This window comes from Mytilus californianus, unplaced genomic scaffold (assembly GCF_021869535.1).
Source record: "Mytilus californianus isolate M0D057914Y unplaced genomic scaffold, xbMytCali1.0.p SCAF_4, whole genome shotgun sequence".
In the NCBI taxonomy this organism is placed as follows: Eukaryota; Metazoa; Mollusca; class Bivalvia; order Mytilida; family Mytilidae; genus Mytilus; species Mytilus californianus.
The window spans coordinates 55170262-55196085 of record NW_026262690.1 but is presented as its reverse complement, the minus strand read 5'-3'; the positions used below and the strand labels follow the sequence as shown (position 1 = coordinate 55196085).

Sequence of the window (25824 nt, the reverse complement as noted above, 5' to 3'; positions counted from 1 at the left end):
AGGTTTGTATTTTAATGCATGTTTAGAAATTTGATTGTAGGATTTCAGTAATATTTACGAACTTAAAGGAGCGATTTCTACGACATTGATTTTAATTTCGCAATCAAGCGGACCGCACGTGTCTCATCGATTAATTTCAGAAAATACATGAATTGGAGCAGATTTTTGCAGGGATGGGTTTCTATTTCAGAAAGAAATTTGTACATAAGAAGGATTGGCATTTTATAGTATAATGTACGGCACTAAAAGCGATTTTCTTTTCATAGAAATGGGATAACTTAAAAAAAAAATCAGTTGAAAAAAAAGAGGGGGAGTGTAGTGGGAGACTGTGGTTGATAATTGAGATAAGAAACATTTACAACATGATAGCTGCAAAGTTGGAAGTTTTGATAAGTAATTTGTTGATTCGACCATAACAGGGACATTGACCCTGCAATAAAATGACGCGTACCATTTCGACTAAAATTTTCTAGTAAACACGTGTCGCGACAAACTTTTTGGTTAAATTGTTTTGTCGATATCTATAACTCTTTCTAGGAAGAAGCAATATGAACTTAATGTAAAAAATCACAACATGACCTTGACCTTTGACCTTGACCTAGTTTTCTATTCTTTAGGACCAAGGACCTCAAATCAACAGACTCTAGGTCTCTATCACTTATGGTTTACCAGTTACAAATGCATATCACTTATTTCAAATGCATTAGGGGAAATAACTCTCATATGGAGTGTTCGTATGGCTTCGGTCAAAATTGAACAAATCATGCGAAGGATATAACGAGCAATTTTATAAAATAAATTTGTTGCTTTCTTATACGGTTACCGAGGAGATGCAGTCACAAGGAAAACAGTGTTCGGGGAGATAACTCCTACAAAGAAAAGTATTCGGTTACGCAGGGTGAATTTCAAAGGCGCATAAACTGTTCGATATCATATACCAAACATCTAAGCGACATCTTGCGAAACAAAATTTAAACGCAAGAAATAAAAGTGGCGGAAGAAGAAAAAAAAAAATAATAATCAGAACAAAAACAATAGGTCTTTCCACAGAAAAGTGGAAAGACCTAATAATCAGAACAAATACAATAGGTCTTTCCACAGAAAAGTGGAAAGACCTAATAACAAATGAAAACAACACGTTATAAATTTAATGCGTCCGAAGCGCTTTTCTGGATTTACCTTCGTCAGGAACAGACAAAGCCAATTATTTGAAAGCTTAAACATGTGTATTTCTTAAATTATATATTTTCAATTTTTAAGAGCGAAATCGTGCAAACTTTCCACAAAAAATAGATATTCCGTGTTGTTTGAAAATATTAATTTATTACTTAAATAATAACGATTATATTAATAACATAATATACAAGTTTCATAAAGGTAATAGTCTAAAAACATAACATAGACAGAACAATATTTTGCGAGACCTGCAACTGTAGTCACGGTCAAACACTCCCGTAGTTCAAATGTACAGACCGTAGGTCTGAGAACACAGTTATGTTCTATGATGTGGATTTTTTAATTTCTCAACAAAAAATCAGGGCAAGTATATATATAGCACCAACGGCAACATGCACATTTCGACAATTAATGACTCTTCAGTCATGCTCGAGGCCAAAATAATTGAAAATCCAAAAACTTAATAAAAATAATGAAGAGCCTATAACAGCGTCAATTAAAATAACGAATACATCCAATGTACTTAGGGAGGCAACAAACAATATCGTATACATCTAAAGAAAATAAAGAGGTGATACGGTAAGGATGTTGAACCTAATCGAAAAGTTTAAAAATTTGTTAGTCTACCCTGAATTTGCATGAAAACTTTAAACACCTTCGGAAAAAGTTCATTTTACCGACAATATATCTTGCAACCAATAAAAATATTAAAAACAATTTTCATCACAAAATGTATTTTTGATATTGATACCTGTATAATATCAAAAAGTAAAATAACAAAAAATACCAAACTCCAAGGAAAATTCAAATCGGAATGTCCCTTATCAAATGGCAAAATCAAAAGCTCAAAAAAAATCAAACGAATGGAAAACAACGGTCATATTCCTGACTTAGAACAGGCATTTCAAACGATTATATATGTTTTACAAAAGGTATTAAAATAAGCTATATTCCAGCAAAAAATGATATAATTACTACATCGACATGTACATGTAACAACGAATCATCCGGTTACTATGGAGATGTAAAAAGTCTATGAAATAATCATCGTTAAGCTTTACGTTTTCTACCTGAAAGTAATTAAACAACCAGTACGGAAATTGGAATTGAATGCAGCAAAAGCTGGAGGGAATAAATGTTACTGATAATATCGGATATCATATCGATTCCACCTGTACTTTTAATGTGGAATACATTTGAAACCATTTTTGTTGAACATACAATGATTTGTCCGTTGGGAAATGTGTTAAAATTTGTGTTACGATAAACGACATAAACAATTAAAAATGATTTTTATATTGCTAATATATACATTCAAGCAATTACATATGTTTGATGCAAAATTTCATTATGTTTCAATTGAAGCAACAAACTATCTAATTAAAAATAAAAAAGATCAAGATTTTAAAAAGACTGTTATGAAAAAGTGTTTGTAACAATTTATTGGTTTTTCTCAAACACGTATCATCAATAATTAATAATACAGTTAGTAATTAGTATTGTTTGCGTCATTTAGCTTTACGTTTATGTCGATTTTGTTAATAATAGCAGATACAGATATTATTTATTTGAAGTTATTGAAGTTATAATATTCAGGAAGAATAAAAATTATTCTTTTCGTTATTTCTAGAAAAGGTAATTAATTATTGAACATTAAGAAATAACTGTTAAAATAAAATCTAGTTCAAGGAATATCAAAACCATGCACATATAAATGACATCATTAATGGTTACGTTCCTAAAATATTTTAATTATTTAGATATATATGTTTCTCTAATTCTTCATCAATTTATCCCTTTCTGCACCCATTGTATAAAAAAAATTTAATCAACGTGTGGTTCGTTTGATCTCAGTTCTTCATTGGTTAAAATCCGATTATGACGTCGAATTTTCTTGCTTTCCTCTGAATTTCCTATTGTGACGGCATGAAAAAAGGCGACCATGCCTGATGACGTCACATAGAAAGAACACATCTTTTTGCAGATCATTCGAAAAGAAGGAATGAATTTGCCTGCGTATTGTTTGAAAATCATTAGAGAAACAGATTCCACCACCAAACCTCGTGTAATACGATATTTATCCACTCTCGACAGTTAAATTTTAAATATTTAAAACGCTCGGCGAGCCTCGCGTTTTAAATTTGAAAATTTAACTGTCTCGAGTGGATAAATATCGTATCACACTCGATGCAGTGGTAGAATCTATATTTCTCTAATTCTTCATCAATTTATCCCTTTCTGCACCCATTGTATAAAAAAAATTTAATCAACGTGTGGTTCGTTTGATCTCAGTTCTTCATTGGTTAAAATCCGATCATGACGTCGAATTTTCTTGCTTTCCTCTGAATTTCCTATTGTGACGGCATGAAAAAAGGCGACCATGCCTGATGACGTCACATAGAAAGAACACATCTTTTTGCAGATCATTCGAAAAGAAGGAATGAATTTGCCTGCGTATTGTTTGAAAATCATTAGAGAAACAGATTCCACCACCAAACCTCGTGTAATACGATATTTATCCACTCTCGACAGTTAAATTTTAAATATTTAAAACGCTCGGCGAGCCTCGCGTTTTAAATTTGAAAATTTAACTGTCTCGAGTGGATAAATATCGTATCACACTCGATGCAGTGGTAGAATCTATATATATATAGAGAGATATTTTATAACTGTATCAAAAATGGAGGCGAAAGATACCAAAGGGACATTCAAACTCAGAAGTCGAAAATGAACTGACGACGCCATGGTTAAAAAAGAAAAAGTCCAACAGACAAACAACAGCACACAAAACACAACATGAAAAACGTAAAACTGAGCAACACGAAATTCAAATTTAAAATTTAACTGCTAAGAGTCGAGAAAAATAGTATTACACGGGAACCTACTCATTTATTGTGATTTTTGGACAACCTTTATCTTTCTTTTCTAGTAATCTGCCAAAAATGTGTTCTTTTTATATAACATCACAACAGCAAATTCAGAGGAAAGCAAGTAAATGTGACGTCTTTTATAGAATTTTGACCAATCGAGCACTAAAATCAAACGAACTATACGTTAATTATATAAAAGAAATATTTAGCTGGTCGGGCACAGTACGAATCGGCTATAGATATTGTATATATAGTGAGAAAGAAAGGAGTTGATATGATTCTGGGATTAATGACATACATTGATGCCTGAAAAAACCTCATCAATGATACCAGTCTTACAACTTGGTACGCCAGACGCAAGTTTCGTTCAACAAGCAGCAAACGTTTACATTTCCAGACCACACCTTATTACCGGATATAGGTACTGCTAATGCAACAGGTAATACAGATCAAAATCTACCATTAAAATTATTTTATTGTAATAGTAATTTGAACGGCAGATAAAAATTTGCAAAGAACAGCTTTTTTTTTAATGTAATCTGGAACACACATCCTGTTTTATACTGCAATCGTTCTATTTGAGAAGCCAAAATGTGTTTACTGTTGATCTTCATGTGATATACAGTCAGTAATCTATATTGCCTTAGATCACTCATATCATTTTAAAATCAAGGCAATACACATTTACAAGGTGTAGGATGAATTATTTAATTGGTGTCAATAACACTACACCTGTGCATTAAAGACTGACGATGATACATTGGTATAAACATCAACGATTTACGATATCTTGTAAAATACAGAAACGATACAAGAGAGGTAAAAGATGCCAAAGGGACATTCAAACTCGTAAGTCGAAAACAAACTGACAATGCCATGGCAAAAAACGAAAAACGATCAAAAGACATACAACACAACATAAAACCTAAAAACTGTGCAACACGAACCCCACAAAAAAAACAGGGTAAGCAGATCATGCTTCACATGTGGCACCCGTCGTATTGCTCATATAAGTACAAACAAAAGAATAAGGCAAAAATTCGGATTGATCCCATTGAAAAAATATTGAAGTCACATTTTTAATTACATTGAATCTAATAAAATAAACTCATGATAAATACCAGGCTTAAAACTGTGTACGCCAAAATTCCAAAAGGTTTTGCTAAAGAAAAATTCTAAGTTTTACCGAAATTTAGCAATTGACATTTAATAGGTGAAGTAAATATGATTTAGCAATGATACGCATCATGAATGATATTTTAAGTGCAAAAATACAGTTCTAACATAATGATTCATTGGACTAAATATATGTATGCATGTAGTCGAAGGACTACATAGCTATAAGCTTGGGTATCTAATAAAAAATAAATAGAGAATGTGTCTATGGGCCACAGATGCCCCCACTTGTAAATACGCATGAGTCAACTTCAACATACAGATGCAGGTTTCACGTAGTTAAGATCGTTTTGTAATTATAAGCATTGTGTATAAGTTTTATAACATTTGGTTGAGGCAAACTAAAGTAAGAGAACGGAAACGACAGATTTAGCAATTTTTCCATTTAAAAAGGGGCATATCTCAAGAACAGTAAAAGTGATGCCACCCAATTTCAAACCTGATCTATGTTTTGTAGTAATAAGCATTGTGTATAAGTTTCATAACATTTGGTTGAGGCAAACTAAAGTTAGAGAACGGAAATGAAAAATTCAGCAATTTGTTTGTTTATAAAGGAGCATAACACATGAACGATAAAAGTTACGCCACCTTATTTCAAACTACTTGATCTGTGTTTTGTGGTAATAAGCATTGTGTATAAGTTTTATAACCTTTGGTTGAAGCAAACTAAAGTTAGAGAACGGAAAAGAAAAATTCAGCAATCTTTATGTTTATAAAGTGGCATAACTTATGAACGGTAAAAGTGACGCCACCTAATTTCGAACTTGATCTGTGTTTTGTGGTACTTCGCATTGTGTGAAAGTTTTATAACATTTGGTTGAGACAAACTAAAGTTAGAAAACGGAAAACAATTTCGGGGACGTACGGACGGGACGGACAAGGGTAACACTTAATGCCCCCTCCGATACAGCAGGGGCATACACATGTATGTAAGATTCAATAAACTCACTGACATTACTTTTTGCTGAAGATATTTCTCGGATGAACAAGTGCTTCGCTAGGTTGCGTAAGATCTTTGAAATAGGACTATATATCTATGCCACAGTTTTAGTAATAGAAAAAACTTAATAATTCAAATGTAACAGTTGTATAAGTATCATTTAAATTGTGACAGTCATTGCAACAAAAACGTTTATGTAAATGAACGCGTTTCATAACCATCGGATATGAATTCCTACTCAAGCGAATTAGTTTTAAAAATGCGGATAAAAGTACATTTGTACGTTTAACTTTGGAAACCATTCGATGTAAGATAAAAGGAAATTATTTATTTTTTCAAATTAGAATAGAAACATGTAAATGCTTTCTTGAAAGAAAAGAAAGGAAATGTGGTATCTTGAGTATATAAAGGATTACAACGCACGCTTTCTATGATAAATCCCATCACCTGGTCCCTTATTGGTAAATGATGAACAAATACATTAATGGTACAGTTTACTCCAGAGAGTATAGGATCCTTAGCCCTATTTAAACTTCTTTGTTCTTTATCTTTAAATTAGACGAACCACGCAGTATTCAATTAAAAATCGACACGAAAGATACGTCATCACTTCCGCTGTGTTTATACTTGTGACATGTTCGTGCTTGATCTCAAAAATTAACTCAATGTCCTCACATCTTCAACACTGATGCTATATAAGATGGTTTAATCAAAGATTTTATCCCTTATACTTCTTTGATTAAATCACCTTATATATCATATCACAACCATAAAATAAATACAATTTCATAATCACCTACTTAAATGTATACTTAAAATGAATGGTTGTTGTAAGTGCATTAAGAAAGCAGAATTAAGTGGTTAATTGAGTTCACTAATGATAGGGATAATTAAGAAAAGGAACTGTTAATTTTAAAAGACGTTACAATAACTGTTTAGTATATACAGGAGAAACAAGGGATAAATATATCGTTTAAATGATACTCTAACGAAAAATCACTTATCCGTTGTGTGTATTTCACATATATCATTCTTGTGTCACTGTACCATGCCAATCAAAAACAATTTCGGTGAAAACAACCAAAGATTACAGAATTATAAGCTCCGCTCGCCTAATAAATCAACACCAACCATGTATTTTTTGCAAACGGTTATGCTATAAAGAATCACACATTTCATTTGAAAAAGTAATTGACATTATACATAATTATTGTAAAAATAAATAATTAATAAAAAAAAAATGTTCCATTTAAATTATTATTCCGTGATATACAAGTATAATAATAATTTTTGATCAATATTTTACGATCTATCTTCTTTGAAATCGGCATCTATAGTATACAATTGAGAATAGAAATGGGGAATGTGTCGAAGAGACAACAACCCGACCAAAGAGCAGAAAACAGCCGAAGGCCACCAATGGGTCTTCAACACAAATGTGTACTAGTTCGGTGAAAATGGACGTCACACTAAACTCAGAAACATATAAATGAACTAAAATTAAAAAAACATACAAGACTAACAAAGGCCAGAGGCTTCTGACTTGGGACAGGCGCAAAATGCGGCGGGGTTTAATGTTTTGTGAGATCTCAACCCTTCCCTTTACCTCTAGCCAATGTAGAATAAACAAACACACAGCAATACGCACAATAAAACTCAGTTAAAAAGAAGTCCGAGTCCGATGTCAGAATAGGTAACAGAAGAAACTAAGCAAAATGACAATGATACAAAAATTAACAAAGGACTACTAGCAGTTACTGACATGCCAGCTCCAAACCTCAATTAAACTGATTGAAAGATTATGGCTTCAGCATATGCAAATTTTAGCACCAATACATATATATATATATATATATAAAAGAGGGACGAAAGATACCAGAGGGACAGTCAAACTCATAGATCGAAAACAAACTGACAACGCCATGGCCAAAAATAAAAAGACAAACAGACAAATAATAGTACAGATGACACAACATAGAAAACTAAAGACTAAGCAACACGAACCCCACCAAAAACTGGGGGTGATCTCAGGTGCTCCGGAAGGGTAAGCAGATCCTGCTCCACATGTGGCACCCGTCGTGTTGTTTATGTTTTTACAAATCCGGTAAATAGTCTAATTCGGTAAGTCACATTCGTGAAAAGGGAAGGGTATTGTAGTTACGACCTAAGGAACATATCCGATATCATCTGTGAAACGGTTATTCCATAACGGTCAACCAACTCGTGATGGCGTCCGTAAAATTTACGAAGGGATGATTTCAACTTCACCATTTGGAACTCTTGGTTTAATAGCTTCCTTGTGAGCAGCAATCCTCTATCAAGGAAATCATGATAGGAAACACAAGCCCGGGAATATCGTATCAATTGGGAGATATATACTCCGTATGCAGGCGCTGCTGGAATGTTGCTACATAGAAATGGAAAGTTCACAATTGGGAAGCTGAAATCATCTCTTTTGTCGTAAAGTTTTGTTTTTAACCGACCCTCATTGTCAATTTCTAGATGTTAGTCAAGATATGAGGCAGACTTAACTGTATCTGTAGTATCCTTTATCTCTAGTTCGATGGGATAGATTCGTTCAACATAGTCACCAAATTTTGTATTATTTAGTGAGAGAACATCATGTATATAGCGGAACGTAGAGTTAAAGGATATTGCTAACTTCTTATCTTTCTTCCTGAGAAGTTCCTGTATGAAGTCAGCCTCATAATAATAAAGAAACAAGTCGGCAAGAAGAAGGGCACAATTGGTTCCCATTGGAATTCTGACAGTCTGTTGAAAAACACGTCCTCCAAACGTAACAAATATGTTGTCAATCAAGAAATCAAGCATCTTGATAATGTCAGTTTCAGAGAATTTTTTGTTTGAATCAGAGTGATTCTTTACAAAGTAGTATTTATCCCTCCCCAAGACAAGATATTTGTATCTATGTTCGCCATTCTTTTTAATGAAACAAAGTAATACCAACTCTTTCAATTTGTCTTTTAGTTTGGAATGGGGAATACTTGTGTAAAGTGTAGAAAAGTCAAATGTTTTAATACTATTGCAAGATGAGAGAGTCTTAGATTGTATGTACTCTAAAAGATCTTTGGAATTTTTTAGTATCCACATCTGATTCACGCCACCTCTAGAATAGGCAGTTTCACAATAACTTTGGAGCCCGGCTTTGATTGCTGATAAAATAGATGTTAATAATTTAGAAAGAGGTTTCGTGGAGCACTTGGAAGACCCAGCAATATACCGTTGTTTGTAAGGACACTTATGTAGTTTAGGTATCCAATACAGTGATGGAAGATCCAGTTCTTCATCTTTGGTTGAAATTCCGAAGGAACATAGAACAGACCTATGATTATCCAGGATTTCCTCTTTGGTAAGTGTCGTGAGGGTATATGTTGAGTTTCCAAGTGAATTGTTAATACCTAATTCATTTATCAAGCAGTTTATGTAATGATATTTACACACAAAAAAGATGTTGTTTGGAGCTTTATCTGCGGGGACAACAACATATTTGTCATGGAGGTAGGACAAGTGTTTTGCAACATTTGGGTCTTTAAAAATAAAGATACTGTTTTCATCTCAGTAGACAGTTTCTGCTGAAGTTTTCTGATTTAAATATTACTTTCAGACTCAAAATGTTAAAAACATAAATGTTTTTAATTCGAAGACGATCACATTTCAACATTAAGCGGTTTCGCATCAAAATATGATAGTCACTTGCTTTGATTTCGTATAATCTTTGAAAAAAAACAGCATACAATTCTATAATAATTGATTTCGCTGAAAATCTCCCATATCAATTAAATTATTACACGATTCTTAAAGAAGAGGGACGAAAGACACCAGAGGGACAGTCAAACTCATAGATCGAAAACAAACTGACAACGCCATGGCCAAAATAAAAAGACAAATAGACAAATAATAGTACAGATGATACAACATAGAAAACTAAAGACTAAGCAAGACTAAGATGTATCAACAAATTCTAAATCCGGTACACTCTATGTTTCGAGCTTCTGCTCTTCGATACAGTTCATAAGGCGAGCTTTATTTTGTACATCTATTCAACTCCCTTCTGGGAAGTTGACTTTGGATGGACTTGGCTTATATTTTTATGTCATTTTTGGTCATATATCTCTTCAACTGTTTTGGTTCTTATACATACTTGGCGTTCGAACGCATGGAACTTATAAAGAAATGTTTTTTTTCCATATCATTTATTTCATATTCATGACTTCAAACTTAATTGTTTATCAAAATAAACAAGAACATATACCTTTTGGCGATTATTAAAAAAATTCTAACACCCAACATGGCTTCTATGAATCAAATTAACATCCGACCAATCTTTTGTTTTGAAAGCAAACGCGAAACTGTGTATACATTGAAAGAATAAAACATTCGATTAACTTCCTAACCATCGAAATGAATGATCGATACATTGATATTGATACTTCTGATAGCTACAGAAATAATAAGAATTTTAATTACAGTTGCATATCCATGAGATATAGTAAACCTTGAATTTCTGAAGCAGTATTTTTAATTTTGTCGACTTTGCCATTTCCATATTTCAGTAGACTATATAAAAAATGAAAACAACACGTTGTTGCATCCGAAGCGCTTTTCTGGATTTATCTTCATCAGGAACGCTCAAAGTCGAATATTTGAAAGCCGAGGATGTATAAAAACCAAATCAGTTCAAGAGCTATATAACCAAAAAGTACATAAAAAAATACCAAAATCCATCCAAGTTCAACTTTACCTGAGGGAGTTGAAACCTTAGTTTCTTTAAATTTTAAAATTTATAATGGATAATTTTAGAAAGGTTTGTTTTTAATCGCTGAGCTGATGATACCTCTGGACTGATAGTCCACAAGCAGAGGTATCGACCAAGTGTTGTAATAAATGAAAACAACACGTTATTAATTTTATGCGTCCGAAGCGCTTTCCTGGATTTATCTTCATCAGGAACGCTCAATATATAGTATTGAAAAAAAAATTTTTTTTTTTAAATTTGCATATTCATGACTTCAAACTTAATTGTTTATCAAAATAAACTTGTATTGTTCCGTTAAATGTATTCCATAAATTATCTTGTATGGTGTACCTGTGTGATTGAGTTAATCTACATGAATATCGTGATAGTTAAACAAATACTTATAATGCAGATATTAAAAGAGGGATACTTTATTCTGATTTCCGCCCCTTATCTGCCACCATTCCACTTTGTAGTATATCCTATCCAATTCCCTGTCTACAGCCCTTTCTGATCGTTTATCCCCCTCCCTTGTAGAGTACCATGCCCCCTTAAAGAGTTTTTTTTATTACCAAATAGCAATGAAAAGTGGACAAGGAATAATTGCATACCCTGCATTTATAAATAGACATATGTACGACATGCATATTTTAGGTCCTCGATATTTTTTATCCATGATAACATGCCTACTATAATTTTTCAAGTTAAACATATTCATGGCGAATAATAGGTTTAGATAGAAATGATAAATAGAACTTAGTTCTGTCCCGAGACAATATTAGGTAAGACTTTTATATGACAAATTTACAGTTTAAGACATATCCTAGGATAGTCTTAAGAAAGTCCTTAAGTATGTCTTAAGATACTTTCGAAAACAAATGTCCATTAAGTGAAAGGTAGGGCGATTGAATAAGTGGAATGATGTAATGCGAACACAAGAATTACCATATAATTTCCAACGAGACAACTATCCACCAAAGTTCAAATAAAGTGGATATAGGCAATTATAGGCAACCTTACAGCTTTCAACAATGAGAAAAACCCATACCGTATAGTCGGCTATAAAAGGCCCTGACATGAAAAATATTATACAATTCAATTGAGAAAACTAACGGCATAATTTATAACAAAACAAAACAATTTACGAAAAGCAGATATGACAGATGTCAACCAACGACAACCACTGAAAGGCTTATATTTATTATAAGAAGATTTGGGATATCTACAGAAATTCAACGGAACGGATTAGTCAAACTGTGTTTTTGTAGAAAATAAGGTTAACCACATTTCCTGGAAAAAAGTCTGAATTGCTAAATATTTATACTTTCGCATATGTAAAAAGTAGACTTACTTTGCATGCGATATCATAGATTCCCAAATTATAAGCTTAAATGTTATTAATTTAGTAAATGTAAGTTAGCAAGGTGTAGACAAGGTGACTATATTATTTGTTATAATTATAGTTGATAAATAAAAATATTGACGGGAAAATATCCTTACCTGTCTAATCTTGGATGAATTTAATTTGCAGGTGGGATGCGTCCTAGGGAAGAAGGTATATTAAATAAATGTTTGCATACCCGAGTAATTATGATGAAATTCAATAAAACATATTTTTAGCTGTACATGTTTTAACTTTGAAGCTATTAACACATGCGTATACTATCAGATCGTGACACTGTCACAAAATAGGACTCGTTTTATAGATCTAATCTTTTGTTAGCAATAACTGTTAAAAAGATGTTTTGCACTTCTTATGGGTATAATTTTATAAGATATGAAAGATTTTGTGTGTCATGTGCGTTTGGCTAAGGATTGCCTACAAGACAAGTCAAGACAAGACAATTATTTTTATGAATTAAGGCATACTGAAATGAGAATGCTAATATCGTTGTTTCAATATTTTATCTAATTTTCTTAGAAAATCACATAATTTTAAAATAAATGCCTTGTTGCATAGATAGATAGTCCTTGCATTTGGGAGAGAAATTGCGTGGGATTTACATTCCACTCGGATTTCTCAGTCAGACAGTACATTGTCTTGAGGTCAAAATTAAATCAAAAACAAACAAATTAAGTTAATAGGATAATTCAAGTGATTTAAACAAATTCAGTAGCTATTACCCTACCTATTTGTCTTGTAGCAACAAAATGTTGTCAGTGTGGTTTGAGTTTCTGCTCTTCGATACAATTGATAGGGCGAGCTTTATAATATTCATCTATTTAACTTTCTCGGGAAAGTTTACCTAGATGGATTTGACTATTATTTTTAGGTCTTTTTTGGTCATATAGCTCTTCAACTGTTTCGGTTCTTACACATCATTAACTTTGAGAATTCTTAATCAAGTTAAATCCAGAGAGCGATACATAAGCATGGCATATATGTAGTGTTGTTTTCATATCTTTTCATATCATATTTATGACTTCAAACTTAATTTTTTTATCGAAATAATCAAAAACATATACATTTTGGCGATTAATTGAAAATTTCCTAAACCCCCACATGACTTCGATGAATCAAATTAACAGTAGACCAATCTTTTGTTTTGAAAACATACACTATATTGTTCATACATTGAAAGAATAAAACATTCGATTAACTTCATAACCATTGAAATGAATGATCGATAAATTGATTCTGATACCTCTGATGGCTTCAGAAATAATAAGAATTTTCAATTACGATTGCATATCCATAAAATATAACCTTGAAATTCTGAAGCAGCATTTTTAATCACCAAATCATTAAGTTTGTCGACTTTGCCTTTGCATTATACCAGTAGACCATATAGTATTTAAAAATATATCTAAAAAAAAATGTATTGTCTGTTAAATAACGTAATAGACAAGGAATAATTGATTACAATGCACATATTAAAAATTTAAATTTATTTATATTTACATATGTACGACGTGCACATTTTAGACCCTCGATATCTTTTAACCATGATAATTTGTCCCAATCGTGTCAATTTGCGACAAACTCTTTTTTTTCTATCCCTACTCTAGTTTTGCCAGTTCAACATATTCATGGCGAACGACTTGTATTTATTTTTGTATTTCTAATGTCAAAAGTATCGTTATATGAATTCGTTTCATTCTGACGTATAAGAATTACCATAATAAAACATGAAAATAAAATGAATATATTTCTTCGATGAAGAATAAGAAAGTATTGAGTTTGAATAAAAAATATAAATATAACTTAAGCCAGTCCCGAGACAACACTAGATAGGACTATCCTAAGACAGCTTTGATTTGCAGTTTAAGACATGTCCTAGAATACTTTCGATAACAGACGTCCTTGAAATAAAAAGTATTGGGAACGAATAAGAGGAATTATGTGTCATATACCCAAACCATATTTAAGGAGGTTAGGGATATCTACAGAAATTTAACGGAACGGATTTATCAAAATATGTTTATTATAGAAAATAATGCTAACCCATTTTCTTGAAAAAGTCTCAAGTGCTTTATCTATAATTTCGTATTATATAAAAAAAAAAAACAACTTTGAATGCGATATTATAGTATCCGAAATTATCAGCTTATAAGTCATTACTTTAGTAAATATAATAGATCAGGGAACACAGTTACGTCCTTTGATTTTCGTTGTCTACAAGTATAATCCCCAGTGTGGACAGTGTATTACTTGATTTTTTTTCATATACCTTCTAAATTGATTTCTTCCTGTTTTATGCCTCAAATACCAAGTAGGGGGATGAAATTACACTGTAAAAAATTGGGTCATGAATTTGAAAGTGAAGTAGTGATTTGGTCCAGCTGAAAAAGGTTAAAAGTTAGTAAGTCTGAAGCTGTCAAAAGAATCCAAGACCCCTTAACATAAAATTGTCCATATTTTGAGTTAGAGCTGATGAAGTTTTCTATAATTTTGATATAATTTGTTCCAAAAGTAGTACAATACACAGTAAAAATAGTATTGAGAAAGCGCAGGTGCGATTTTTTGAATTTCATTTATTGTCTAAAAGAAATGAACTACGAAATAACTGTGCTCTCTGGCCAATAAAGAACGGAGTAGAAAAGTTGACTTTATTAATTTTTTTTAATTATAGTTAAAAGATATGATAACGTAAACGATACCAATTTTTCTGCACCAGATGCGCATTTCGACAATCAATGTCTCTTCAGTGATGCTTGAGGCCAAAATATTTAAAAATCCAAAGCTTTTTAAAAAGATGAAGAGCTATAAACCAAAAAGGACAAAAGTATAGCTAAAGCCGTGCAAGGAATCAGAGCTTTGCATGAGGGAGTTATATACCTGTATTTAAAATAAACGTAAATATTTATAAATATGTATAAACGTTGACAAGAAATATACTTACCTGTCTAATCTTGGATGAATTTAATTTGAAGATAGTATGCTTCCTAGGGGACAAGGTATATTAAATAAATGTTTTGATAAGTTATACCGTTTTCTTCGTCATGCACGTTTGGATAAGGATATTTTACAAGACAAGTCAAAACAAAACAACTGTTTTTACGAATTAAGTGCAATAGGAGCAATCAAATATAAAATGATACATTATATTTTGCAAACAGAACAAAATAAATGAAAATACTACAATCTGCTTACCCTTCCGGCGTACTATTATGGCGTTGTCAGTTTATTTTCGACTTATGTGTTTGAATGTTCCTTTGGTATCCTTCACCTCTCTTTTAAAAAACGAGACGAAAAAACTAATATTGTTGTTTCAACGTTTTATCTTATTTTCTTAGAAAGTTATATAATTTTAAAACAACCACCTTATTGCACAGATAGAAAGTCTTTGCACTTGGGAGAGTCATTGCGTGGGATATATAGTTAGACAGTACATTGTCTTGAGTCCAAAAGTAAATCGGAAACATTAAGTTGATAGGATAATTCAATAGGTTCGTAATAATAAGCATTTTTTTTTATCCAGTTTAGTCAAAAGAGAACAACAAGTTGACACCCTTGAGACGATAAACGGTGCTGATAGATCAAAAGTAAAGGTGTTTATTATTTATGTTGTACAAAGAGTTTCGGGAAACCTCTTCAAACGATACAGCACTTTCTGACGTTATGTAAGTCATAATAATGTTAGACAAAGTCGAATTTTAACTTGAACCTAAACGATTTGAACTCGACTCGAAGCATAACTTGATCTCATAACCCAAACTTGAAGTCAGCTTTAACCCGAACTTTAACTCAGCTGTAACTCAAACTTTAAATTCGATGGGTAGTCACGCTCCTATTTTCGGGTTTAAAATTAGTGCGTATTAGAATCAAAGCTGTGCGCACAAGAATGAAAGTCGTGTCTACCAGTGATAAAACTAATGCTCACGAGTTTGAAAGTCGTGCGTATGAGTTTTTAAGACGTACACAACACTTTTGAAGGTCAAGCTCAGTTTGAAAGTCGTGCGCGCCATTGTGAAAGTCGCGCGCATAGAACTTTTAAAAGTCGTGCTCTTTCTTTTTGTTAATGTCGAGCGCACGATCATCAAAAACAGTCTGAATCTTCCACAAACAAAAATACTTTATAAACATTATGTGCGTAAATTCGAAACTCCAAAATGAACACATGAAGAAACGAATTAAAGTTGTTGGGTTAGAATGTCTCACTGACAGTGTATGGTAAACGCCTGATTAGAAGTTACGTTTCCTATATTCATAATACATATTTGGATGTAATACTTTTAAAATATTTAATTATAATGTTTGGTTATAGCTTTCAGTTAAAGTAAAAAATGCAGAAAATTGCAGTGTCGACGTTTCCAATATATTGTTCGATAGACCAACTGCTACTTCCAAAATACTTATAACATGTACATGAATTTCTTCCTATAGAACTGTCTTGTATTTATTTGCGTTTTAATTTTCTTAAAATACCAGAATATATATGACACGCAACATAGTATTTAATGCCAAACAGTTAACATTCCTTATCGATCAATAATTCAATATTATTCTATCATTAATCTACTTTCCACAAAACAGAATTCCAAATAAGCTCAATAAACAATTCACAGCACTTTAAATTTTGACAAATCACATTTTTTTTCAGAGGTTTAAAGTGAAATTTTATTATTAATTACAATTTGCTCTCCACTTTTCAGGTCCTTTCAATTGGTTATATGCCGTGGTTACAGTCAAAATATTGTCAGGCATTTTCCATGTCGAACCAATTCATTTATTGCATTATTTATTGTTTCTTTTCAAATTATATGTAAAACTTGCCCATGGGCATAAAGCAAAATGCAATCAATGAAGGATAAAATGAGTACGGTATCAAAATCTGGATATCATATGAGCTGGATCAAAGAAAGTTTGGAATACAACAATCATGCTTTTAAAGGTATTTTAATAGACCAAGAACACAATTACATTTTTTTAAATAAAGTGTAAGATACATGATTTTTTTTATTAGTTGTTATTGGCTTTGAACTGGCTGTCAGTAACTGCGAGTACTCTCAGATCTGTACTTAGTGTCTTTTTTGTTGTTAGGGATGAGGAATGGATAAATACCCTGCCATGTCCGGTCTGTGTTTTTGTTTGATGTTTTTCTGATTTGTATCGATCTGATGAGTTAAGCCTTTTTTAACGATTTTATAGTTTGTTCTTATGTTGTGCTGTTACACCACTGTCCCAGGTTAGGGGAAGTGTAGAGCGCTCACAAACATGTTTAACCCCGCCACATTCTTTATGTGTCTGTCCGAAGTCAGGAGCCTGTAATTCAGTGGTTGTCGTTGGTTCGTATCTGTCATATTTGATTTTCGTAATTTGTTTTGTTATAGATTAGACCGTTAGTTTTATCAATTGAATTGTTTCATATTTTTCATGTATAGGCCTTTTATAGCCGACTATACTGTATGGGTTTTTCTCATTGTTGAAGGCCTTACGGTTGCCTATAATTGCTTACATCCACTTCATTTGAACTCTGGTGGATAGTTGTCTCATTGACAATCATACCACATCTCCTTATTTTTATCTAGAAGTCCTTTATTCTGCAGTACAAAAATGTCTAACAATGAAAACAATTGAAAGTTTTAGACCAACGGGTTATTATTATGGTAAAAAAAAAATTGTTTAACGTTTTTTTCTTAGAAATGTTGAAATTACATTACAGAAAAAAAGAAATTTTATTTTGGTCCCTTGCGTTCTTATTATACCCTTTGAAGCTGAATACCCAATTTTAGGAAGCTCTGATTTGTGACTCCTGAAAGAAATACGTCGACAATTTCATAGATAACTAATATATGTAAGAACGTGTTATATTTCCTTTTTTATAAGTTGGAAATTTCAAAATATATCTATAACATTGTAGGTATTTGATAAACAGAAATTTGATGAGTAGTAGATATCAAAACACCTCACACATAAAAACTGAGAAGTAATTGAGAGATCGAAGCACTAGAGACGTATGTATTCGAGTGAGGGATAATGATAATTGATCGATACCTTCCGTGCAATATAGGATTTGATTCAAACAATTCTTGAAAAAAAGAAAAATTGTACACTTTTATTTACGTCGATCGTTTTTTCTTCACGTCGAAACCGCCAACCCGTGTCATTCATAGCCAACATGGGGCGTTCCATATGGTGTTTATAAGCACATACATTGAATGGGCGGTATAATTAAAAAAAAAACAGAAAAGAAGGTAAAGATTTCATGTAGGAACGTGTTCATTAGTCCAGTTGATTCGTGCATATTTTTAGAAGAATTGTGGGTTTGGCAATTTTCAAGATGTCTGCCAATCAGTCCAAATTTCACAACCATGTATAAATTGAAGCAAATAATAGTCAAACCAAATCTTTTTAAAAAACATATAAAATGTAATCCAACGTTTCTAGTAAGTCAAGATTTGACATAAGACACATTTTTTTCAAAATTTCAAAATGGCCACCAAAAAGTGAAAATGAACAAAACTGAGACAAGGCTTTGCTGATATTTATTTTTTCTATCGAATTGCACTTTGCAGTTAATACAATATTCTAGGGGTTGCGTTTCCATGATACAAGGTTGCTGCTTGCAAGACAATTTAATCAAAGATCCCATAAATGGAAACATTCGAACGTTTTCAGGACGCCATCAGTATTTGTTTGACCGCTAAGTACTATCTGAGTCACAAATAATAATGGATATGTCCCACTTCTCCTTGCCCCAATCCTTTGTTTTTCCTCGATTGTTGAAACATCAAGATGATAAATAAATACGACTAATCACAGAATTTCTACTGGCAATGAGTAACATCACGAGTGCTACCAGTTGGCCAAAAACTACACACCCTTCCAAACACCTGCGTTGACCCCTAGTTTTGGTGAAAAGGGACTCGTGTTGTTTATGCTTTCAATGTTGTGTTATTTGCTCTTTATTTCTCAATGTCTGTGTTGTCAATCAATGAAAGTCTTTGTTCATCCTTCGTACAGGCATGGAAAACCTTATTTCATTTCAAACGTTCACATTTGGTCAAGTTTTTGATAATTTACACGTACCAATGGATTGTATATGTTTTAAATTTTGTGATTCTAATGGTTAGAAAAGAGACATTTATTAATCCACTATTAAACGATATATGCCTAATTACTGGACATAACTCATCAATCTATTTAAACAAGAGTACCTAGGTAGGTTTCACAAGAACTGCTGGCCCTTCTTGAGCACCTGAGATCATCCCCGGTTCTAGTGGGGTTGGTGTTGCTCATTTATTGTTTTTGTGTAGTGATTTGTGTTAGTCCCTTTTATTGCGTTTTCTATCCATGTTGTTCTTATCTGGTTTTGTCCTACAAATGATTTTTCAGTACCTTAGTATCTTCTCTATCTTTTTTATCATTTAAACAACAACATGTTTTCACAGCGGTTTTCAAAATGTTTCTTAAGAACAGCCCATTCAGTGTTTGCCTCACTCCCCACCACATTTTAAACAGAACCGTACATACTATCATTGTCCTCGCGCATTTTCATCTACCGTGACATCTGTTTTAGATCTGTCAACCACGTTTTATTAACTCATTACAAAATGCAGATACCTTTGTGATAAATGTCCAATAGGTTATATGCCATCCGCATTCACTCGAAGTAGCACTCAGTAAAAGGCCGAAACATTTCCCCGCCTAAAGCTTTCACATGCTATGAGAATATTGTGTGAACTCCCATACTAAAATGTAAAGTTCAATCTTTTATGTTACAGACCAGTTGTGGTTAAGAGGACTGTCAATTTCCCTCTTATTACTCTTATTCTTTAATGTTACATAGTTCTCACCAGGGTCTCGTTCCTCAGTAAAACTTTTGTCAGGATCTTTGCAGAAGAATGAGAAGTACACCTACTGAAACCTCATGGAATTTCTTGTTCAGGATGCATTAGAGCTTCTAAAAAGAATCTGTTATTCATTACGTACTATGTTTCCTTGATTGAGCACGTGTTCAACCACTGTTTCCTCATCAATCACAAATAGTTTTCAACGATGCCATTTCTATATGAAGACCTAAAACATCTTTGTTCTGCTAGAAATATGTTTGCCCAGTTCCACTTTTCAGATTTTGCAAAGAAAAAAAAAACAATTGATCACAAGTGATAATTGATGATTGAAAAATGTCTCGGAAAAAATAATAGATTGCTGGATTGTATTCATGGAATGTCGAATCGTTGTAACATATTTGATCTCTTCCTGAAACATTGGTCAATGCGTATCTAGAGGCGGATGACCATTTGTCTTGGCTCTACATGCGTGGAATGCTGTCCAGACATATTTAATGTTTTCATTACCATATGTTTCAAGCCATCCGTGTTATCATTTTGTTAAATTATTTATACCATGTAAGGATGGAGTTGAACAATTGACTATAATCATACCAGGTTGGCATACATGTATGTAGTTCTGGTTAGACAATTGACAGAGTGCTTGTCCATAAAACGCTTATTATTAGATTAAACGCACGATTATATTTGGTTATTATTAAGGATATATCTTATTCTATAGTAAATATTTATTAAGTTATTGCAATAATACGAACAGTTGTGCTGGCTCATAATATATTGGTTAAAGTACCAGAGATTATAAGGGAAATATTTCAAAAGCAAAAGCTTATGACGAATTTGCCAAGTTAGACTAAGAAAATGCTGAAATTTTGAAATTGTCGTACTATGTAACGATTCTTTAGCCGTAGTTGAACTCTTGTTCTTGTCAATATTGTCCATGGCTGCTGTTGTAAAACCTCCAGTTTTTGCAGAAGGAACCACATATTCAATGTTGAATGTTTCATAAATGGAATCTTCTAGAACTGTAGATAAATGGATAATTAGATTATTCATGAACGGCAAACTTAAACTGTACATTTTGTCATTGATACCTCCTTTCCAGGTGCTAGCATCCAGTAGAAGGCCTGTATACATTATGACATGGTTTTAGTTCAGTTGAATGTAATGTTAAAGAAGAATAGAGAAATAAAACAGAAGTAACTTCGAAATGGATATAGTTGTATTTGCCTCAATAGAATAACTCGACTGCATCTGAATATTTGGCCAAACGATTATCAACTAATGTTTTTAATGACTGTTGAAAAGACTTTTGCCTACATCATATGGAGCCTTTTCAAGTATCGTTGTCATACAAACAGATTGTTGCGGTTGCTTGTTTAATTGTAACACAAAAATAATCACTAAACAGAAGAGGCAAGCACCTGCCTTGTTTATGGCCTGGCAAGCCTGAGATTAATGCATTTTTTTAGATCATTACTATGGCCTCTTCCAGTTGATCACATAGCAAACTGTTCAAGTCGAGAAGTATACATTCTAGTTAAGTCTAGCTTAAATATTGGAACAACGCCAGTGTCTATATGTGATCCCTCGTTGTAGACTACTGTTCTGCAAGAATGGTACCGTAGCTACAACTTACAATTTTCTATACTTTGCTCACAAATCTTTCGATGTTTGGCTTTAGTATATAAATGTGGCATACACTTTGTATTATAGCTAGGGCACTTAGTTTTACTAAAAGTACGTCAAAATAAAACACTTTGTTTCCTTCTAGTAAATTTTGTTTGAGTTTGATATCTTATGGCGGCCATCTTGGAAAAAGCCGCCATATTGAAATTTCGAGTTGGGTTCATAGCTTATATTGTTCAAAGCACCCAGCACTACTAATATGACAAATTTTAACTAATTAAAGGGATATTTGTTAATTTTGATATTTTGCGGCTGCCATCTTGGAAAAAGCCGCAATATTGAATTTTCAAGGTGGGTTCATAGCTAATAATTTTTGATATACCCAGCACTACAACATGCCAAATTTGACCTTATATTTGACCTTACATAAGTAATATATGTTGATTTTGATATTTATGGTGGCCATCTTGGAAAAGGCTGCCATTTTGAAATTTCAAGGTGGGTCCATAGCTCATATTGTCTGAAACACAAAGAACTACTTCTATGCCAAATTTGGTGATTTTATCATCAAACCCACAATTTTGTCACCGATCTGCCGGACTATAAATCGCCTGTCATCGCTGACTTCGAAGTCTCAGATCAAAAGTGTGTGATCACTCGAAAATTTTCCTTTTATTTCAGATAATAACTAGGTTTTTTTAAACATTGTCAAAAACTGATTTTAGGATCGATTTTGTGCAGTTTTTTCTATAATCATTACGAACTATTTTTATGACATGTCATTAATGAAAAATCATTATTTGTATATGTTACAGGTATTTCCTAAATTTAGGCATTCTGTAAAATGACTGAATTTTCAAGCAATTTATAAACGGCCTAACATTGACAGGTATTATGTAAAATTACTAGAAATACCTATTCATTTTGTAAAATGACTGAAATTTTGAAACAATATTCAACAAATTGCCTGTTCAGTTTTTGGTAATTCGTAGAAAATGGATATCATTGAGATACATATCAAAAACACAATATCTTGCAAAGAAAATAACTAATAGTTCGGTTAAATTAAGTTTATTCGTCAAATACCAACTGGGAACGTTTGTATGTCTATAATTAGTCCTTTTAAGTGAAACTTCGTAAAGTATGTATTCACTCTGTATTTCAGATAATAAGTTTATGATATTCCTGACATGATGGCAGAAGAACAAATTTTTCTTACAATAGTACAAAATTTACAAAAAAAAACTTTGAGAAAATATAGATTAAAAACAGAAGTGTGTAATATAAAAAATAGAGAAAAAGAAGGATGCTTTTTTAATTGTCTAATTGTTGTTGTTTAATGGCAAATATTTTATGCATATTTAGGACGAAAACAATTGTTTAATAGCAAATATTTTATGCATATTTAGGACGAAAACAAATTGGTGATAAATAAAATTGGTAAGTTTTGCAATGGATTGACCCAGATAAATGATAGGAATTTAGACTGCTGCTTGAAATGAAGGTATGTTGGATAGGGACAGAAATGTTGCCTTCTAACAGGCCACCTAATAAACGATCAAATTTTAGAAAACACATAAAGTTTTCAGGCATTTTACAAAATGCCTAAACTTAGAAAATACCTGTAACATATACACATACTGAAATTAAGTGTCATTTTTTCATACATAGATATATGTTTTTTTTGTGCAGAAATTCATATTCGTCTTTAAAATAATTATCAATCATAAGCATATTTCATAATTATTGGAAGAAAGTGCAGACATTTCTGTATAATAATGAAAAAAAAATATTCAAGTCGGACAAGAACTATATTCGTAGAATTTCAATTAAAAATGTGTTTTTGTATAAAATATATAGCAAAATTTCAAATGTTGAAAAACTTTTGACCTCTGACTGTATTTCGGCGACATGTCGCGATGGTTTCGTATAATATGGTCATAATTATAAATTAACTGTTTACCAAACTTTGAATTTTTCGAAATACTAAGGTTTTTCTTCCCCAGGAATAGATTACCTTACCTGTAATTGGCAAAGATTTTAGGAATTTTGGGTCCTCAATGCTTTTCAACTTCGTACATTATTTGACTTTTTTAACTTTTTTTATTCGAGTGTCACTTATGAGTCTTTTGTAGACGAAACACGCGTCGAGCGTACAAATTTTAAATTTCAATGCTGGTATCTATGATGAGTTTTCTAATCGTGTTCACCTAGGATTTTTGACAGCTAAAATTGCCGTCAATCACGAATTCGACGAATCTATGAAATTAATTTTGTCTGCAATACCTTTTTTCACTGAATGACCACCCACGTATGCCAAAGTTGTTTTATGGACTATTTTGTTTTCAGATATCGCGTGATGATGTATATAGAGATACTGTGGACATGGCGGCATGTCCACTTTCAGTAGTGGAATTTAAAAATTCAATTTAGCTTACTTATATAATTGAAGAAAACGTTAAAATTAATGAAAATATGCATATTTTTGCAGTAAGAACATATTATACTTGGCTATTTTTAGAGGGATATTATCAATAGTAAAGTTGAATCCATCTTGGAGAACGTTTAACAGAAACCATCATAGTTTTGGTTGACTTTTTGGGAATATCTGTGTCAGAAATAAACGCGCATAAGTTTCATTTTTGTCATACCAACAATCTCGTTCCCTTCCCTTTTCCTCGTTTGTCACATCACTAAATGCATTTTGCCTGGCAAGGGCAACACGAATACTTCGAAATGTAGGTACCAAGAAAACTAAAATTCCCAATTTTAGACTGTGAACTATAATCATCTTATTTGTCATAAAAAATTGTGAGTCAAATGATATTTGATAGTCTTATGAGGATAGATGAGATTTGAGTTTGACTATCCCTTTCTTTCATAAATCATGTCTACAGAAATCAAATTCTGTTGTATGTCTTGTACTCAAATGAGGTAAGCGATCTCTACTCGTTCTTCTCTATAAATGTGAATAATTGTTTGAATTGACAGGATATAACTGTTTTTACAAGCAAATCCACTTAAAAACACAACAATGCAAATGTAAACAAAATCAGTAGTATAGATATTGTTCTCGTTCATTTTTAGAGCAAGGCTTTTGCTGTTTTAAAATATGTGCATTTAAATTTTTATTTGTGGTCATTGTAGTAATCAAAACAGGACTTCTACTTCAACAAACGAGTTTAGCCCAGTACGGTTGCCTACAATTGCTTACATCCACTTCATTTGAACTTTGGTGGATAGTTGTCTCATTGGCAATCATACCACATCTACTTATTTTTGTATTACCCGACATATTGATTTTGATGTATATTGTGCAAATAAAAACTTAAAAGTTTATGAATTTCTCTTTTAAATAATTATCTGACACACCGATTAAAATGACATGCAAAGATTGAAAAAGAATAATTTTATTCACTTAAACTTTTATAACTTTTATAATTTATAATGTTATGGAAATTATTTAACTAATGCATGTATATATACTATACTAAGTCCTCTTTTAATCATGGTTTCCCTCGCATTTGCGCAGTGCGGTTGCCGAAGTTCTATCGAGAGGTCTCGTGGTTAGGGTCACTTCATAAGGAAAAGCTATCAGCGAATTAGGGTACGGGAAGACAATAGTTCAATAGCAGCACACTTCTGAAGATTTTGACAAGATAAAGGATTTTCTTTTAAAAGAAAGCTCATATACACGTGTTTTATAGTAAAACACAGCCCTTCAAGTATTTAGCACATATTCAACCTTTTTTTTTTTAATTTGAAGTATCATATGATTTTAAACACGTGGCACGTACATCACTTTTGATACTGTAGACATATTTTATTGTCAAAACAAGTTATATGATGAAAGATAAGACACACGTTTTTAACTAACTAGGTCTTCTCAAATTTAGCAGACAAACTCTTTTGATTGCACTAATTTGTTTGCATCCTGATTTTTAAACTTGATAAAAATCTATTACTACACGTTTAGCAGACAACTATTAATCAAAATATATATTCCTACTGCTGAAATAGAATGTTTTGCCAGCATAGGAAAA

General features: G+C 32.3%; 2 protein-coding genes across 3 annotated transcripts in view; one reads left to right on the top strand and one right to left on the bottom strand.

Annotated features, from left to right (window-relative positions):
• Positions 1 to 25824, top strand: part of LOC127698474 (monocarboxylate transporter 12-B-like) — a 267985-nt gene that overhangs the window by 96790 nt on the left and 145371 nt on the right. The gene's annotated exons all lie outside the window — the stretch shown is intronic.
• LOC127698457 (serine-rich adhesin for platelets-like) overlaps positions 1 to 25824 on the bottom strand; it is an 80051-nt gene that overhangs the window by 37746 nt on the left and 16481 nt on the right. The window contains exons 1-2 of one of the 2 annotated variants that reach the window (XM_052201914.1): positions 15262 to 15285; positions 12419 to 12461 (exon numbers count right to left, since the gene is read on the bottom strand). The exons of the other annotated variant lie outside the window; for it this stretch is intronic. The gene's annotated coding sequence lies outside the window, so the exon portion shown is untranslated. Of the gene's footprint in view, positions 1 to 12418; positions 12462 to 15261; positions 15286 to 25824 lie in introns of those variants that run through there. 2 annotated transcript variants of the gene reach the window in all.